General features: G+C 41.5%; 1 protein-coding gene across 1 annotated transcript in view; it reads left to right on the top strand.

Moving 5' to 3' along the window:
• Positions 1-766: 766 nt before the first annotated feature.
• The window catches only part of PPM1A (protein phosphatase, Mg2+/Mn2+ dependent 1A), a 46,752-nt gene continuing 29,233 nt past the window's right edge, over positions 767-18,285 (top strand). Inside the window, exon 1 of the mRNA XM_081090474.1 lies at positions 767-1,179. The gene's annotated coding sequence lies outside the window, so the exon portion shown is untranslated. The remainder of the gene's footprint in view (positions 1,180-18,285) is intronic.

Genomic DNA, 18,285 nt, shown 5'->3' with positions numbered 1-18,285 from the left:
GGTGGGTGGTGGTAGTGTGTGTGTGTGTGTGTGTGTGTGTGTGTGTGTCTTCGCCCTTCGGTTTGGGGTTGGGGTACTTGCAGGCACCTCCCGGGGTCACTGGGGAAGAATGGGTTCGGGGAGGGAGGGGTGGGGGGGCTCGGAGAGGGGGTCTGGCGGCGGCCTAGAACCCAGCGCGCATTCGAGCCACACACAGCCGCCCGGCGGCGAACAGCCCGGGGCCGCGCCGGAAAGGTGGCAAGGGCAGGGTCCATCCTCGGGGCTCCGTGGACGGCATCATGGCGGGAGCGGGGTGTGGATTTGCAGACAGGTGGAAGCGCGGAGGGAGAGCTTCCGAGTCCGACACAGCAAACGGCCTAGGTTGGAGAGGCCCTCGATTCTTCCCCCCGCCCCCCACCTCCACCCCCGCCGCTGCTCCTGACAGTCGCGACACTGCCCAGCGCCGGTGCCCAGTGCCGACACGGGACGCGAATGCTTCCTCGACTCCGGGCCGCCGTCCCGTCCTTCGCAGCGAGAAAAGCTGGGTAGGGAGTGGCGTCATCCACGGCCGCCCCGCCCACGCCGGGCCGCGGGCTGGGCCTCGCCGCAGTTCCTGCCCAACGACATCCGGGTCCCTTCGGCAGCTCGGCCGCGCCGCGGCGGTGGCGGCGGCGGAGCCGGCGGGGCGAGGTGGGGCGGGGCGGGCGGGGCGGTGGGGGAGGGGCAGCAGGGCTCCGTCGTGAGCGCGCCTGCGCGGGTACGCGCTCGAGGCGGCGGCGGCGGCGGCGGCTCTAGGGGCGGGAGCGCGCGCAGGAGCGAGGGAGCAGTGGTCTCGGGCCGGCCCGGCCCGCAGCTTCGGGTGCTCGGGCGGCTGCAGCTCAGGAACCGGTGGTTGGGGAGGGGGGGTGGGGGGCACTCCAGGCAGGTGGGGCGCGAAAGCGATGAATCTTCGGCTCTTCCTCCTCCTCCTCCTTAGGGACCCGCTCTCCGCCTGCCGCTCCAACGCCCGGATGATCTGAGCCGCGAGGGCGCCGAGAGCCGGGGGCCCGGACGCAGCCCGGCTCCTCCCCTCCTCTGCCCCCTCCCCAGCCTGACCTGGTCCGCAGCCGCCTGGGTGACCCCCATCCCGCCCCCTCCCCGGCCGCCGTCGCCGCCGCCGCCTCGGCCGACCAGGGACCTGCCCGCCCGCGGCTGCTCCGGGTAAGCGCGAAGCTCGGGCCGAGGGCGGGCGGGCGGCGCGGGCCTGCGCGGCGGCCAGGCCTGGGGCCTGGGGCCTGTAAACAAGCCGGGCGTCTGCCGGGGCGCTCCCGGGAGGAGACGCGACAACTCCTCCCCCTGGCCCGGCCTCCTCCTCGGAGTCGGGCGGCGGGCGGCGAGGGGTTAACGCTCCGCGAGGGCGTCGGCCAGGAGGCGGGGGCGGGGTGTGGGCGGCGGGGGCGGCGGCGGCGAGGGGAGGGGGCGCGACCCTCGGCCGGGTCGGGTGTTGGAGGCGGCGACGCGGGCGAGGGCCGCGGGCTGGCCCGGCCCGGCCCGAGCGCGGCCGGCGGAACTTTTCCCGAGCGGCGAGTGGGCTCCCGCCGCCCCCACCCGCCTGGCCGCCCTGGGCTCCAACCAGTGGGAGGGAGTCCGCGGAGAGAAGGGGGGCGGGGGCTTCCTTTGGACCGAATTTGGCCTCGATCCATCACATTCTGTAGCATTTGCTTCAGGTTTTCTAGGGCGCAGAGCTGAGAGCGAGGCTTATTCAGAACTCAAGTCAGTGATGCCTCCGATTCATTCATTATTCAGGCGTCGAGCTGATCCATTGAAGTCAGTCGCACTGATTTCTTCTCGTCTTTGTAGCGGTGCTAATTGTGCGGGTCAACGTTGTCGGTGTTCGCGTTCGGTTGCGGTGTAGTTCTGCTCTGCTTGTCGGCTGGAAATATTCTCCGGCTGTGCAGAGCCTTCCACCACTCGCGGGTTTAGATGCGTTTTGAAAATGTCACCCCCGGAGTTATTTTTCCTTTTCCTGAAGCACGCGGCCCTTAAAACCCACAGAGGTCATCAGTTGTCCAAGCCGAGAAACCTACGCACCACCGCCCCCCTTAAATTTGAAAGAATGAGCCTGGCGCATTCAAATGAGTGATTGGAAGAGGATCAGAGATGTAAAAATACGGGTGATGGTTACTTTCTCGCAGTGAATGATTTTGACGTTGAAAGGACGGAGGAATTTTAAAAATGGTTTTGCGGAATGAGGCTTGATCTTTACAAATGTGCACCTGGGGGATTTTAAACACAGCCATTTTTTAGGAGCGAACAGCTCTGAAGAGTCAAGAGGATTGACATTGACTCATGTAAACCGTTCTCTGCTGCGCGTTAGGGGCTCCAGAGCCCTCAGAGGTCCGGCAGGGCTGGCTCTCCAACTCCCTAACTGGAACCACCTCAGTTTTATACTTTTACTTATTTGTATGTTGGGCCTATGCCAAAGATTGTATTTCTGTAACTCTTTACGGATTAGAAAACTGACTAGGAGGACAGTGACCCGCCCCACTGCCTATTTCCTAATCATATATGTTACCTTTATTAACTTAGCATTTCCTTTGCCAGTAAATAATTTGAAGCACAAACATTCCTTGCCTGATGTTACAGCCCTCTTCTTATGTGTAACATTTCTAATTAAACAGTCATGTAGGGATGATTGCTTTTAACTTAATGAACTACACATGGAAGTTCCTTAAGACATTTTTTATTTGATATCTAAACTTTTTCACATCAGTGGAATCATGGGAGAGGTAAGGTTTGGCTAGATACGTCATATATTTGAGAAATAACATGGTTGAAGGCAGCTGCATTCGTCAAAATTTTGTACATGGCATAGGTATAAATATATATATATATGTGTATATATATATTTATTATTTTTAACATGGTTTGTATCTGTTTATATTTTAGTTTGAAGGGCTGAGTGATGACCATAATAATTACAGTATAAACTGTTGAAGGGAACATTGCACTGGGAGATGAGAATTGTTTAGTCATGGCTGTGCTCCAACATATCTGTGTCCATGGACAAGTCCTTTAACCTTTTGAATCTCGGCTTACAAATCGGTAAAGCCAAAAGAGTAGATTATATTATCAGATGTACTGTCCAGTTGCTAAATTTTTTTATTATCTTGTTCAATATGCCTTGACCAAATTCTTCGTCTGTACTTTAATGTTTCAGCATTCTAAAGCTAATTTTCTGCCTGGGGTTTTGTCTTATTTAGAAGAATTTTAAGTTGGTGATTGTTCTTTAGGAAAGATATCCAGTAGATAGCCTTTATTGACTTTTCTAGTAGGATTGGGAAGTCTAGAAAAACTCTTGGGAGGAAGGGGGATTGAAATCAAAGGGTGTTTGAGATTCTAGGTTTGAACAGTCACGTGGCCCTTGGTAGTTTGATGTGAAGGGTATTATAAGAACATATAAGTTTTTTTCTGTCAGTTCCAATTGTGTCTTGTTTATCTTATTAATAAACCTTCATTTGAAAATGTTCCCTAATACCTATATTTTCTTTCAAAGAAATTTATAGCAATATCATATCACTTGGTAAATATTGCTAAGCAGTTACTGAAAATATGCAGTCACTAAATTTGTTTAGATTACACCTAGACTATTTCTTATAATGGCTAATAGTGTAGCTGATTCTTGTTTAGCTACACTATTTTTTTTGTATGGGATGTTTATTTACTTAATAATTTAAAACTAAAGACTGACATATGCCCAAAGAGAGCTTGTTATCTTTGAAATTCTCACCCATGAGAGCTGATTAATTTCTGAAGACATGAATCTGTGATTGTGTAGAAATAATTAAGTATAATTATTTTGATGATCACCCCAAATGATTATCTAACACTTATATAGGTACCTGACCCTGAATGTTACCCCCTCCCCAAGTATCACATTGTTTAATGATAGATACAAGTGTATAAAATTAGGGCATGAACATGACTTGATAATGAATGTTACTCTTGACTACTTTCCATTCTTAATCCAATCAGAGGAAGGAGGCAGCCATGTAAGAAAATCCGCTCAAGTAGAGTCCTATAAGGGTTAAACAAAAAGATAAAACAAGGTGTGGCTCTGTAAAAGATATGGACCTTGTGGGAGGAGGAAGGTGTTATGAGGCAACTAGGTAAAAGTTTGTATCTTCCTATTCCTTGAGTAGTATTTTTATTTCAGAATATGTTGCTTTCCATCTCAAATCACATTGGTGACCAAAAATTTTAAAATTGAGTTGTTTCATTTATTATTTTACTATTAACCTCTATGTATAAATTCTGTGAATTTCCACCTGGGATTATTCCCACCTGGGTCCTTATATGAAAGAAGCTTGGGTTAAATTATATCAGAATCAAAAGATTGATTATATTCTTTTTTGCCTCTTTCTAATATCTAATGTGCTCCATATTACTCAAGTAAAAAAATTATATTTTGAGTCTCCAGGATATATTCCGTGATGATTTTGACCTTTGCATGTCCTACTTGTCTCTGTACTACCTAGATAATCTCTTTACATAGCTTGTTTTGCTGAGGCAGGTAGGAGGAGCTACAGAAAATAAACAGTTATGAGAGGTGAGCTTCAGTAACCTTTATCTAAAATGTAATACACACTTTAGAGTTTTTGTGAGAAACTGAGGGAAAGATACTGGATATTAGCATATATTAATAAAGTAAACTTGATACTGTGTTTATAAAATTAAAAGTGTTTTAAACATTCCTTGAGTTAAAGTGCAATGAATGAGGGAGCTTGAGTTTTTATAATTACTAATATGTTTATTTGGAATCCATTGACCATAGGTTTATGTAGCATTCATATTTAGGATCCAGTTTGAAAGTCATTAGAGTTTTTGTGGCTGAAAAGATTTGAATTAAAATCCTATTATACCAAACTACTTTTAGATCAGAAGAAAGTGAATAAGAAAAGCCATAATTTGTTACTATTTATTTGTGTCAGGCTATAATTTTTACCACAGCCCTCTAAAATATTTGATGCTGCTATCACTGTTTCACAAATGAAATATTGGCTCAGAATTGAAGTTACATGCCAGGATAAGATCTGTATAGATACAGAATTATTTTCAAAATATTTCTGAGTGGATTTTTCCCAATTAGATGATCCTTCTTGTTGTTAGGAATTAAAATTTGAAAAGCTGAATATTAATACTTTTGACCCAGATTCCTAGAGTTAAGAGTATTTATATTTACTTAAATCTTGCAATGCAAGGGTCTCTTCTAAAATATTCAGAAAAGATTTAAGAAGCTAAGTTCATTTCCTCATTCCCAAAGTTTCAGAAGTCAGCAGAGCTAATTTTATATCTGTCATTGCTCAAATTGAGGAATGAATCAATGTACTAACATGGTTGATACTAAGGGAAATGTTTTTGAGTACACTCATTGAGTAGAGCCACATTGAAGGCTACAAAGTAGAGAAGGTAACACTTCCTAGTGGGGTATCTTTTTTTAAATTTTTATTTATTTACTTATTTATTTATTTTTTTATTGCTTAAAGTATTACAAAGGGTATTACATATGTGTCCTTTTTTCCCCCCCCCCCTGCCCTTGACAATCCCCTGGCCTCCCCTACCCCCCAGTGTCTTATGTCCATTGGTTATGCTTATATGCATGCATACAAGTCCTTTAGTTGATCTCTTACCCCCCTACCTCCTGCCCCCCAACCCTCCCTGGCCTTCCCGCTGCAGTTTGACAATCTGTTTGAGGCAGCTCTGCCTTTGTATCTATTATTGTTCAAAAGTTTATAATGGTCTCTATTATCCATGAATGAGTGAGATCATGTGGTATTTTTCCTTCATTGACTGGCTTATTTCACTTAGCATAATGCTCTCCAGTTCCATCCATGCTGTTGCAAATGGTAAGAGTTCCTTCTTTTTTACAGCAGCATAGTATTCCATCGTGTAGATGTACTGATGGGCACTTAGGCTGTTTCCAGATCTTAGCTATGGTGAATTGTGCTGCTATGAACATAGGGGTGCATATATCCTTTCTGATTGGTGTTTCTGGTTTCTTGGGATATATTCCTAGAAGTGGGATCACAGGGTCAAATGGGAGTTCCATTTGTAGTTTTTTGAGGAAACTCCATACTGTCTTCCATAGTGGCTGCACCAGTCTGCATTCCCACCAGCAGTGCACGAGTGTTCCTTTTTCTCCACATCCTCTCCAGCACTTGTTTGTTGATTTGTTGATGATAGCCAGTCTGACAGGTGTGAGATGGTACCTCATTGTTGTTTTGATTTGCATCTCTCAGATGATTAGTGACTTTGAGCATGTTTTCATATGTCTCTTGGCTTTCTGAATGTCCTCTTTTGAAAGGTGTCTATTTAGGTCCTTTGCCCATTTTTTGATTGGATTGTTTATCTTCCTTTTGTTAAGTTGTATGAGTTCCCTATAAATTTTGGAGATTAGGCCCTTATCAGATATGACATTGGCAAATATGTTTTCCCACGCAGTGGGTTTTCTTGTTTTTTTTGTTGATGGTTTCTTTTGCTGTGCAGAAGCTTTTTATTTTGATGTAGTCCCATTTGTTCATTTTCTCTTTAGTTTCAAGTGCCCTAGGAGCTGTATCAGTGAAGAAATTGCTTCGGCATATGTCTGAGATTTTGTTGCCTTTGGATTCTTCTAGAATTTTTACGGTTTCCCGTCGTACATTTACGTCCTTTATCCATTTTGAGTTTATTTTTGTGTATGGTGTAAGTTGGTGGTCTAGTTTCATTTTCTTGCATATATCTGTCCAGTTTTCCCAACACCATTTATTGAAGAGACTATCCTGGCTCCATTGTATGTTCTTGCCTCCTTTGTCAAATATTAATTGAGCATATTGGTTCGGGCCGATTTCTGGGCTCTCTATTCTATTCCATTGATCTATACGTCTGTTCTTGTGCCAGTACCAGGCAGTTTTGAGAACAGTGGCTTTGTAATACAGCTTGATATCTGGTATTGAGATCCCACCTACTTTGTTCTTTCTCAGGATTGCTGCAGCTATTTGGGGTCTTTTTTTATTTTATTTTATTTTATTTTTTTTAATATATTTTATTGACTTTTCACAGAGAGGAAGGGAGAGAGATAGAGTTAGAAACATAGATGAGAGAGAAACGTCGATCAGCTGCCTCCTGCACATCCCCCAGCGGGGATGTGCCCGCAACCCAGGTACATGCCCTTAACCGGAATCGAACCCGGGACCTCTCAGTCCGCAGGCTGACGCTCTATCCACTGAGCCAAACCAGTTCCGGCTGGGGTCTTTTTTTTATTCCAGATGAATTTTTGGAGAGTTTATTCTAGATCTGTGAAGAATGCCGTTGGTATTTTAATGGGAAGTGTGTTGAATTTATAGATTGCTTTGGGTAGTATGAACATTTTAATGATGTTGATTCTACCAATCCATGAACACGGTATGTTCTTCCATCTGTTTATGTCTTCCTCTATCTCTTTTTTCAACGTCCTGTAGTTTTCTGAGTAGAGGTCTTTTACCTCTTTAGTTAAGTTTATTCCTAGGTAGCTTAATTTTTTTGGTGCGATGGTAAACGGGATTGTTTTTATATAGTGGGGTGATCTTAGACAAGCTTCTTGATTTCTCTAAGCCTCAGTTTTCTTTATCTGTCAAGTGGGAAAGCCTTTCTCATAAGGTAATCTTAAAGATTAAATGAAATAATTATGTAAAGCAGTTGCTATATTTTCTACCATGAAGTACCAAAGAAATATGGTAGCTGTTATTGTTAAGTATATGCTATTATTGAGTATATGAAATCTTGAGATACCTAGGGGAATAGAGACTTAGTGGGTATGAGAGGGTTGTCTTTGAGTATAATTTTACTTATTTATTTTAAAATATATATCAATCAATCAATCAATATATTTTTATTGATTTCACAAAGGAAGGGAGAGAGACATCCTATATAATAAAAGCCTAATATGCTAAGTGTCCAGTCATCCTTTCAACCAATCAAACCATGATATGCTAATGCAGCTCAACTGCTCACTGTGACGTGCACTGACCACCAGGTGGCAGATGCTCCAACTGGTGGGTTAGCTTGCTGCTGGGGTCGGACTGATAGGGACTGAGCAAGACAGGCCAGACATGCCCTGGAGCCCTCCCGCGGTCCCTCCCCAGCCCTGATCGTGCACAGGTGGGGTCCCTTGGCCTGGCCTGCGCCCTCTCGCAATCTGGGACCCATTGGGGGATGTCGGAGAGCTGGTTTTGGCCCGATCCCACAGGCCAGGCTGAGGGACTCCACTGGTGCATGAATTTGTGCACCTGGCCTCTAGTCAGTGATAAGAGAGAATCATTGATTGGCAGACTCCTGCATGCCTCTACATTGGGGATTGGGCCCACAACCTGGGCATGTGCCCTGACTGGGAATCGAACCGTGACCATCTGGTTCATAGGTTGATGCTAAACCATTGAGCCATGCCGGCTGGGCTGAGTATAAATTTAGCCACTAATCTGGAAGCTATAAGAACTATAAGAGAGTGAGTAGAGACTTTAGAAGAGATTGAGGTTATAGAACTTATATATGAATAGACGAGAAGTTAAGAGATAATGGGAAAGTAATGTATGAGTAGATTTATTTGACTAAAGCTGGAGAAGAGTCATGGGTTTGGAGTAGATGATTAAAAAGAGGATAAAAAAGTAAGTAATAAAGCAAAGGTGAATGTTCAAGTGAGGGAAATACAAGGGTTGGTATTTCGAAGAGGAGTTAACAGTTCATGATTAGAAATGGGCAAGACGATATTGCTACAGGAAAAGATGAAAGAGTAAGAAAACTAACTTATTCTAATTAACTTAGTTCTTCCTGTAAAAAAGAAATAGGGAGTTTTCATAAAAGGTATTAAGGTTTTATATGTGGGTCCTGGGTTATTTAAAGTTGAAGAATAGCGTTTGAACAATTCTAGTCTTCTTACCTCATACCCAGACTATTGTTTTAGAACGCTTAACTGGTCTTTACCACTAGCATCTTGTACTGTCTCTCTCTCCCCCATTCTGTTCAATATACTCAATCACTTCTTTTGCCTCTAGAATAAAGTTTGGAAATCTTGGTTTGGCTTTTGACACTTTCCATTGATTGGACCTCAGGACTGATCTAATTTCAACCAAACTGGTACACTTGCTTTCTCTGGAACATACCCTGTATTTTCAGTGGATCCTTGTTTATGCTAATTGGTAGCTTGAAATTCTCGCCCTTCTTCAGCTTTTGTTTTCTCCTTTATGAAAGCTCATTTCTAAGATTTCATCTTTCACAAAACCTTCCCTGATGAACAGAGTATTTCTTCTTTTCTCTGTACTTCTACGTATCTATTGTATTATATGGATAGCTTTAATAATATAATTTACTCTGTGTTTTAATTATAATTGTGTGTTCATTTTAATTATAAAATTCTGAAGGGCAAAATATAATAACCTTTTTTTTTTGAATCCTCAACCGAGGATATTTTTCCATTGATTTTTAGAGAGTGGAAGAGAGAGGGAAAGACAGAGAGAAATATCAATGTGAGAGAAACACATTGATTGGTTGCCTCCTACATGAGCCTCAACCAGAGGAAGAGGAGCCTGCAGTCACCATACATGTCCTTGACTGGAATCAAACCCGGGACCTGCAGGCTGACGCTCTATCAACTGAGCTATACTGGCTAGGACAATACAATAACTTTTTATATACCCAAGGCCTAGCACAATGCCTTGAGGATAGTAGACTTTCAGATATTTTGTTAGGGTTAGGCAAAATCTACCTGAGAGTGGGAGTGATTGCTGTAGGCAGTGGTGGAAAAAGTTAAGATCTTTCTGGAAGGAGATATTTATTACACTGTTTATATATTATTTTGGCTGAACCTGGATGTTTAAGAGTGAATATTACGCAAATCTGAAATGTGGCAGAGTTTATGTTGGTATAGAAAATTAACTTGACTGATTCTGGACCTTAAAGATTTCATTTTAATTTTCTGTATTTAGGCTTTGAAGCTTCACAAGACATTCATAATGTGCATCTCTGTTTCCGGTTACATTTGCAAATATTATGAACTGTACATTCTTTTAAACAGAGGAATTGTGGTATCACAGCAATTACACATTGTATTAGCAACTATCAACTGATTTAATGTGAACCAAACCAATGTTTAATATATGAATTGTCTGTTCATTAAAACCTCTAAAACTTTAAACCTTATCAAACTGTTAAAACTATTTCCAGTATTTAGAAAATACATATACAATTGCCTTTATTAAATGTTTAAATGGATAATTTTATATAGGCAGCTTAGATTCATTTATTGGAGTAGGATATTAAAGAGACCAGAATCATGAATTTGATTCTTTGTGTGCCTCTTCATTTTTTCTAGCCTTGACATTAGCTAGTAACAGTGATAGAGCATAATTGAGCACTTATATGCTAAGTATTATTATTAAAAATTTCAAGTACTATTCATTAAATATTCATATCTATATGGGATATAAACAATTATTACCTATCTGTTAACAGATGAAGAAATTGAGACGGAGGTTAAGTTACCTGCCCAAAGTTTGACAGCTAGTAACAGAAACCAAACACATTTCATTGGACTCTTCAAAGTAATTATATATGTGGGTTACTGCAGTTTTGTTGCTATTGCTAAAAGAAAATATGTTGACACTTGTGATGGATTAGAAAATTTGTATGGGGAGGATATGACTGGTTTCATTGTACCCAAAAAGTGAATCTTGTGATTGAGTTGGGTTCTGAAGTGGAAGTGTATGCTAAATTTGAGGTTACAGAATTATGTGTCATGTCAGCTCCTTTTAAAAACTTTTCACCAAGAAGAACTATTCAGTTTTTAATATTAAAAAAGCATATAAGATACACATATGATACAACTAGTACCACAAACCAAACACAATTTTATTTTATGACATTCATCTATAGGAGATGCAACTTGCTTACTTATGACCTTTGTTGCCAAAATTCAGAAATGAAAATGTTAATGGTAAAGATAAGAGAAGAAGACTGTGTATAATTTTTTGGTTTTGTTTTGCAAACAGAATCATAAAACTTAACCAGGCTTTAGAAAAACATCTTTGAAGTATGCCATCAGGCTTCAGAATGTAAATAGGCAATAAATAAAATTTTCACTTTTTATAAAGCAGTAGAATATTATCTTTGCTGAGAGTCTATAAGGCTGTTTTGGATGTCAAGAGGCTAATCTTAGAATTGGCAGCTTTTGTTTCGTAGTCAACCCACAGCTTAATCCTGTGTTACTCCATATCTGTTGTCTTCATTTTCTCTATCTGTATACGTGCCTCCTTCTACAAGTGAGTACTTCAACAACTACTGAGCCACCTAGTGTGATCTATATTGTAAAGAATAGCAAAATGGAAATGGTAGGATACAGTTTGTTTGCAGGTCAATTTTTATGGGAATGAATACCTGGGTAGAAAAGAATTCCTAACTTTTGAGAAGGAAGGAAGAAGGCACGATGATGGCTGTCATTCATTTGTCTTACATATTAATCAAATGTCATGATACAGTAAGTACTATGAATAAAAAGGCATGATCCCTTCCCTCATGGATCTTAAAATCTAAAATGAGATAATTCTTTCACAGGGTTTTATGTGCTTTGGTAAGGGAAATACAGACAGGATTCTGTAAGCTCATTACGAATGGTAGATTTATTTCCTGAGACACGGAACTGGGTAGGAGAAGTGGTAGGGAGTTGAGAAATGCCATTTTGGGCCATGTCATTTGACATGAGGCTAATAAAGTATAGGAGGATGTATGTGTGTTTAGAAAGATGAAATTTTCACTGAAAAAAGCTTTTTCTGTTATTTTTCCAGCACCCCTTTCCATATACACAAAGCATCTCATGGACAAACTCAGTGAATAATTTTTTTTTAAAGAGTGTTAGCTTGTATGGACAGAAGTCTATCTCTTCAAGACAAATACTTTGGGGTCCTTTTTCCAGTTGAACATTTCATAGCAGTCCCGGACCCTTGGGTGATGTTGAACTGCTGGTTTCGTCCCCATCCCTGCAGGGCTGGCCGAGGGACCCCATCGATGCATGAACCCATGCACCAGGCCTCTAGTTGAGATATAACTCACTTAGCATAAATTCACCCATTTGAAATTTATAGCTCAAAAAAATACAATTTATAGCTCAGTAGTTTTTATTATATTCATAGGATTGTACAACCATTACCACAATTTAATTTTACAACTTTTTTTTTTTTTAAGAAAGAATTGGGAAGGGAGGGGGAGAGACAGGGAAGAGAGAAAAACATTGATGTTAGACACATTGACTGGTTGCCTCCCGCACATGCCTCAACAGGCCAGGAATGAAGCCTGCAACCAAGGTACATGCCTTTGACCAGAATCAAACCCAAGACCCTTCAGTCCTTAGGCCAACGCTCCAACCACTAAACCAAACCAGGTAGGGCTGGAACGATTTTATCACCCCTAAAAAAAACCCCTTGTACTCATTAGCAGTCAGTCCCTATTCTCTCCCCAAGCCCTTGTCAACCACTCATCTACCTTCTGTCTCTATAGGTTTTTGCTTTTAGGTTTCCTGTAGGTAGAATCCAGATAACTTTTTGATCAGTGATTTCTAGCCTGTATCAGCATCTTGTATATCTCATGAAACAGTCTGCTATGAATAATTTAGCCTCCTTTTTACAGCTTAAATAATGGTTGTTTTTTGCTTCTCCAACCAGGAAAAAATATTCAATAATTGGAAGACTGTATCCAAATTTAAACCAAGATTCAGGCTTTACACTAGTATAACTTGAACAATTATGTATCACTCATCCTCACCTTTAGTAATAGTGTTTTTCACTGTGGGTTGCTCAGTAGCCCCCCAGCTTTCCCTAGAATGTTGCTGTGGTAGCCATTTCTCTTCTACCTCTCAAACTCAGATTTGCATGAGTTCATTAACACGTTTCCCATTGCAGCTGGCTTGCTGCAGCACTACCTTCTCATTCCTCTAAGCCAGTGGTTCTCAACCTTCCTAATGTCGCGACCCTTTAATACAGTTCCTCATGTTGTGGTGACCCCCAATTTCATTGTTACAAATTGAACATAATTAAAGCATAGTAATTAATCACAAAAACAATATGTAATTATATATGTGTTTTCCAATGGTCTTAGGCAACCCCTGTGAAAGGGTCATTCGACTCCCAAAGGGGTCACGACCCACAGGTTGAGAACTGCTGCTGTAAGCCCAAGAATGAGGAAGAATTAAAAGCAAGAAAGGGAAAATAGAAGAGACTGATCAGGCTGGGGAGGGACTAGGTGGTAAGAGTAGGAGTAGAAATGGTATACAATTTGCAAGACTGAATTTGTGGGAAGAAGAATGAAACTTGGCTGCTGCTTAGGAGAGAATAAGACCTAGAGGGAAAGACAGAAGGCAAAAAAAAGACATAGAAGCCAAAGATGTTATGATGTAATAGAAGAAAAGATAGGTGAAGTTTTTTAAATGTTCAGTTCTGAATTTTGAATATTAGTGATATGTAACTAAAGCACAAATGATAATTTCATTTTCTGATGAGGATTAGTAGTACCCTTGACATTGTTTCTTTCCAGAACTTTGTGTAGACATTCTGAAGCTGAACCATAGTCATGTCTTTTGGGTTGTTTGAAGATCTTCAGGTTTGAATCAGTGCAGTTAGAAAATCATTTCACCTTGGGATTATCCTTCAAAGAAGTCCTATAGAGAATTAAAGGCACCATCCCCTGAGGTTTTCTAATTAAAAGGGCAGAAATCCTCTTCTGGGTGCCTCATGTTCAATGGGCTGCTTCAGAGATGTAGAATTAGCCAGAGTTTGGCTACTAATTGAGAAGTTGCCATTGCCAAAGAAAATCTTATTTGATTTGATACATAAGGAATGTTTTGGTTGGATTAGAATTGTTAGTGAGATTTTAAGGACAGTCAATAAAAGTGTCTCAAAAGAGCCAGAATCCCACATGTAGTTTTAAAGTAAGTAAAGTCATATAATAAGCAAACTGGAAATTGGGGAAGAGGGAAGGGCAAACCAATAGGAATTGTTAGTTCCTGTATGTGACCACTTGGATTAAATGTTTCAATCCCTGTATTCAGTTCCTTGATCAGAAATATTGCCTATTATATTTTGTATATAACTTTTTCAAGGACCTGGTGATGTAGATAAGTTACTTTTTTTTTTTTTAGAATAACTGAGATTTGTTATTTAACAGGTAAATTGTATTATATAATTTAAATGAATGTTTTTAATATTGGAAACCAAGTTTAACCAAATATCTGTGTATATCATTTTTTTAATAGCAAGTATTCCTTTCTTAAAGAGCTCTATATACAGGGGTGGGCAAAAATAGGTTTACAATTGTGGGTATGGAAAATAATACAGTAATTAATAGAGAATAGTACAAGATAAACTGTTTCGTGTACTCAAACTGTAGACTTACTTTTGCCCATCCTGTACATTTGACCCTTGAACAACATGGCTTTGAACTGCATGGATCCATTTATACACAGATTTTATTTTTCAAGTATTATAAATGGATTCTTTTCTTTTCTCTAGCTTATTTTATTGCAAGAATGTAGTATATGCCCTGGCGGGGTGGTTCAGCTGGTTGGAGTGTTGTCCCATACACCAAAAGGTCGTGGGTTTCATTCTTGGTCAGGGCATGTGTGTGAGGCAACCAATCGATGTCTCTCTCTCTCTCTCTCATCAATAAAAACATATCCTGGGGTGAGGATTGAAAAAAAAAAAGAATGCAGTATATAATAAAGCATACAAAACTGGTTTTATTGACTGTTTATGTTATCTATCGGTAAGGTTTCTGGTCAACAGTAGGTTATTAGTAATTAAGTTTCGGGGGAGTCAAAAGTTATACTCAGATTTTCAACCGCATGGGGGAGGACAGTGCTCCTAACTCTCATATAGTTCAAAGGTCAGCTATAAATTTTCATAACTATTTCCTATATTAGTTAAATTGTAGAAGGAGAGGCTTAAGAATAATTGTTGATTTAACTGACTAATCTGTAGTATTGCCCTTTATTAAAAGAATATTTAATCAGAAAACCTGTGAAAATTTAGTCCTGAGGGAAATTGGAGAAACATAGAGACCATGATCCTGAGAACTGCAAACTAATAGGTCTTAAGAAATTTCTACCTTTAACTAAAGAAAGATGTGAGAATTTAAAGATTGCTATGATATAAGTATATTTAGGAAAAAATGAAATACCAGAGAAGCATTTGTTCAGTGAGATTGAGCATTACTATATGGGATTAAGGTAACATTATTTGGCTGGTATTTTCTGATTTTTTCAGTAGAATGTGTTGGTATTAAGAGTCTACAGAACTCTATTATAATACTAGAGGCCCAGTGCTCAAAATTTGTGCACTCGGGGCGGGGGGCAGGGGTCCTTCAGCCCGGCCTGTGCCCTCTTGCAGTCTGGGATCCCTCAGGGGATGACCACCTGCTGGCTTAGGCCCGCTCCCCGGGGGATTGGGCCTAAGATGGCAATCAGACATCCCTCTGGCAGCCCGGCAGCCCGGCAGCCCTCGGGGGATGTCCACCTGCCAGTGGGGAGCAGGCCTAAACTGCAGTCAGACATCCTTAGCACTGCTGAGGAGGCAGGAGAGGCTCCCACCACCACTGCTGTACTGGCAACCATCAGCCTGGCTTGTGGCTGAGCAGAGCTCCCCATGTGAGAGTGCCCTGACCACCAGAGGGAAGCTTCTGCATTGAGCATCTGCCCCCTGGTGGTCAGTGTGTGTCATAGTGATCAGTCATTCCCAGTCATTCTGCTGTAAGGGTCAGTTTGCATATTACCCGTTTACTATATAGGATAGAGGCCTGGTGCATGAGTGGGGGCCGACTGGTTTGCCCTGAAGGGTGTCCCGGATCTGGGTGGGGGTCCCGCTTGGGTACCTGGCCAGCCTGGATGAGGGGATGATGGCTGTTTGCAGCTGGTCACACACCCTTCAGTGTGGGGGTCCCCACTGGGGTGCCTGGCCAGTCTGGGTGAGGGGCTGAGGGCTGTTTTCAGGCTGGCGGGTGACTGAAGCTCCCAGCCTCTCCTTTTTTCTTTTTTTTCCTTTTTATTCTGGGATTTATTTACCTTCTATAGCTGTCACTGGAGCTGAGAACCGGCTCCAGCTCTGAGGCTGTTGCCGGCTGAAAGCAAGTATCTGGGTTTGTTTAGATTCTATAATTGAAACTCTGTTGCCATCACTGGCGCTCTAAGCTCTGAGCCCGCTGCCGGCTGAAAGCAGGTATCTGGAGTTTGTTTAGGTTCTATAATTGCAACATTGTTGCATCCAGAGCTCAGAGCTGGGCTACGGCAGGCGGGGAACCTTGGCTTCCTTCATCACTGGAGCAAGCAAGCCTCATGTTCGCTTCAGCTGCCTGGCTGCCGGCCGCCATCTTGGCTGGCAGTTAATTTGCATATCTTGCTGATTAGCCAATGGGAAGGGTAGCAAAGTTACGGTTAATTACCATGTTTCTCTATTATTAGATAGGATACTAGTAGCCTGGTGCACGAAATTCGTGCACATTGAAAGGGAATTAATTAGAGGAATGTAATTTGGACTCCCTATCTAATATCAATAATATGTGAGCATGAGGCAGTCTGCATTTCTGAAATTCAATGACATGAATTTTAGCTATTACTTTGCCAAATTAATTGAATTTACAGATATCATTTAAAAGAGCATCCAGCTTTATATTAAAAACTCTGGGTACCAAGTCAGGTCTGTTTTCAGCTTTCTGCCAGCGTTGTAAATTGCTTGCAATATCTGCCCATTTGGGGTTGCATATCATGGTTATGAATAAATTGGGCTTGCCATTCTTCGTTACAGTTGCCATAGCATCCTGATATCGCTGCTGCATAATTCTGGGACTACCCTCAAAAGATGATGGAAGTATTATCATTTTACCAATCGGCACATTGTCATTTTCAGATCTAGATTTGAGATAATCCATCAAACCACTATGTTTTTCAACTCTCAACTTAGATTGGTTTGCTTTGATGAAATCCGATTGGCCTCCATTTTTGAATATGAATCCACGATAAACTGTTAATTTTCCTGCATTTAAAATAGGATTGAACGTGTCCCACACAGAGATGAAATCCATAATACTGCATTTGTGTGACTCGTGTCCTTACATTTTGTTTAGTATTATTGTCGATTACACTGTTGTCTCTTTAATGCAATATCTGTTCCCTAGCCTTTTTCACCATGTGGAAAAAGAATAGGCTATGTCATTGCATCTAATGTAGGAAACAGAATATTGATTTGTTTCATTTTAGTGGCATTTGGATTATTGGGATCTGGTTTACAATGAATGAGCAAGTCCCTTTCAAAAGGAGGTTCTCCATCTTTGTTTCTAAATATGACAGCAACCTTGGTTACACTGGGAGAATTATATCTACCTGGGTCACTGTTACGATCATATTTAATTGCCATTGTTTCTTCTGTGGGAGCAATACCTTTTTCTGCTGCTTCAGATTGGCCTTCCTTTTCTACCTCATGTAGCATCTTGTACGATTTTGTTAATTCATTTATTTCATGCATGTGGTTGTTGATGTTGATCATGAGTCTTTTTGAGCAGCCCTGGTTTTCTGGCATTGCTAATCTTTTACTTGTAGCTTCGGCTGTATCCAAAATATAGAGTTGAGCAAACTTCTGAGGAACACCATCCAAAGGATGTAAAGTTCCAGTACGGTGATAAACTTGTCCGTGTATTCTAAAACAGTATGGCCCATATCCTGATGGTGATGCAATATTTGCACCCATGGAAGCAAAAGCAAAAGAACTATTTATGGAACAAATATTTTCCATGGAATTTTTACTGTCAGAATCTTCGTTTGTCATTAATCTTTTTAAATATGCCTGGTAATCTGGAAAATGTATATCATTTGGACAGACTTTCCCTTTGCTACAACATCAAGTAAATTTCCATTTCCATTGGATGGTTTTTCATCAGAGAAATTTAGTGATAGGCACAATTCACATTGAACAGTCATTCCACCACAACTATGTTTGAGAATTGCATCCTCATGTACTCCATTATTGCTAAGAAGGCAGTTCCTACCAGTATTGGTAGTACTTGTTGATGACTGTTCTCTAGACATATTCTGTCGTCGCCACCACCTTCTTTCAACTTCAAAGACACGTTGGTCTTTAGACATTTTCTGTTGATAACGCCAGTGTTTTTCGGCATCAGAGTGACGTTTTTCCAGTACCTGGTCTTCAAATACATTCTTTCGCAGGAGCCACCTTCTTTCAAAATCAGACGCACGCTGCTCTGAAGACATATTCTGTCAATAACGCC

This window comes from Myotis nattereri (assembly GCF_964212035.1).
Source record: "Myotis nattereri genome assembly, chromosome: 1".
Classification (NCBI taxonomy): domain Eukaryota; kingdom Metazoa; phylum Chordata; class Mammalia; order Chiroptera; family Vespertilionidae; genus Myotis; species Myotis nattereri.
The sequence above is the reverse complement of the archived record's forward strand: the minus strand, read 5'-3'. Positions and strand labels throughout refer to the sequence as shown.